Source organism: Meleagris gallopavo, chromosome 1, assembly GCF_000146605.3.
Source record: "Meleagris gallopavo isolate NT-WF06-2002-E0010 breed Aviagen turkey brand Nicholas breeding stock chromosome 1, Turkey_5.1, whole genome shotgun sequence".
NCBI classification, from domain to species: domain Eukaryota; kingdom Metazoa; phylum Chordata; class Aves; order Galliformes; family Phasianidae; genus Meleagris; species Meleagris gallopavo.
The window spans coordinates 189959082-189959880 of NC_015011.2; the positions used below are offsets into that span (position 1 = coordinate 189959082).

Below are 799 nucleotides of genomic sequence, written 5' to 3' on the forward strand. Positions count from 1 at the left end.
GAAACGCCATCAAAGTGTTCCAGTGTTGCTGTGAGATCAAGCACAACCCCTGGCGATGGCCCACGTGGGACTGACGGAACATAAGATGGACCTGCACCAAACAACTGCGTGCCTCCAGTAACACCACCGAGCTCTGGCCCATGAGAGAACATGAACTTCAGCCACAAACCCATCATCAGCGGTCTCAGATTGTGTCAATCTGCACCACGACGGGCAGTTGTACAAATTGTTGTGTTGGATCCCTGTACGAGGGAAGGCTCACCTTCCAGCTGACTCAATCTTTGGTTCCTGCTGTGAAGGGGTGCAGTGGATGGGAACTGTGGAGTTACAGCCTGAAGCTCCGATTGAGCATCCGGGGAAAGGAGCAGCTCTGCCCTGGGAGCACAGGTGAAGGCAATTCCGCTGTGCAAATGGAAGGGGAGCAGCCTGGCTGCACCTCTCCTGGACCCCACTGAGGGGCTGATTCCCACTGGGGAAGGATCTCTTTCTGGCGAGCCTTTCTTGGAGGAGCTTTCCCCTGTGAACTTGGAATGTACTGATATGGGTGAGCAATCTTCTTCCCATCTTTTATAGCACCTTTCTTTCTATCCTACTGGTCCTTCTGTCCCTACACCTCCGGTGTGATGACATTGATCATTACATCATATTGATTGGTTACACACTGGAAGGGCTCAGAGGAGTTCCTGGCAATGGCAGGTGCATTTCCAGAGGCTCCTGGGTAGCACGAGATCAGAAGTGCTCCTTCCAGCCATGGGAACCAAACGCATTCAGCAAGCACTCAGCCACGTGTGCTCGGACT

General features: G+C 53.2%; 1 protein-coding gene across 2 annotated transcripts in view; it reads right to left on the minus strand.

Annotated features, from left to right (window-relative positions):
• Positions 1-799, minus strand: part of FCHSD2 (FCH and double SH3 domains 2) — a 569931-nt gene that overhangs the window by 228750 nt on the left and 340382 nt on the right. The gene's annotated exons all lie outside the window — the stretch shown is intronic.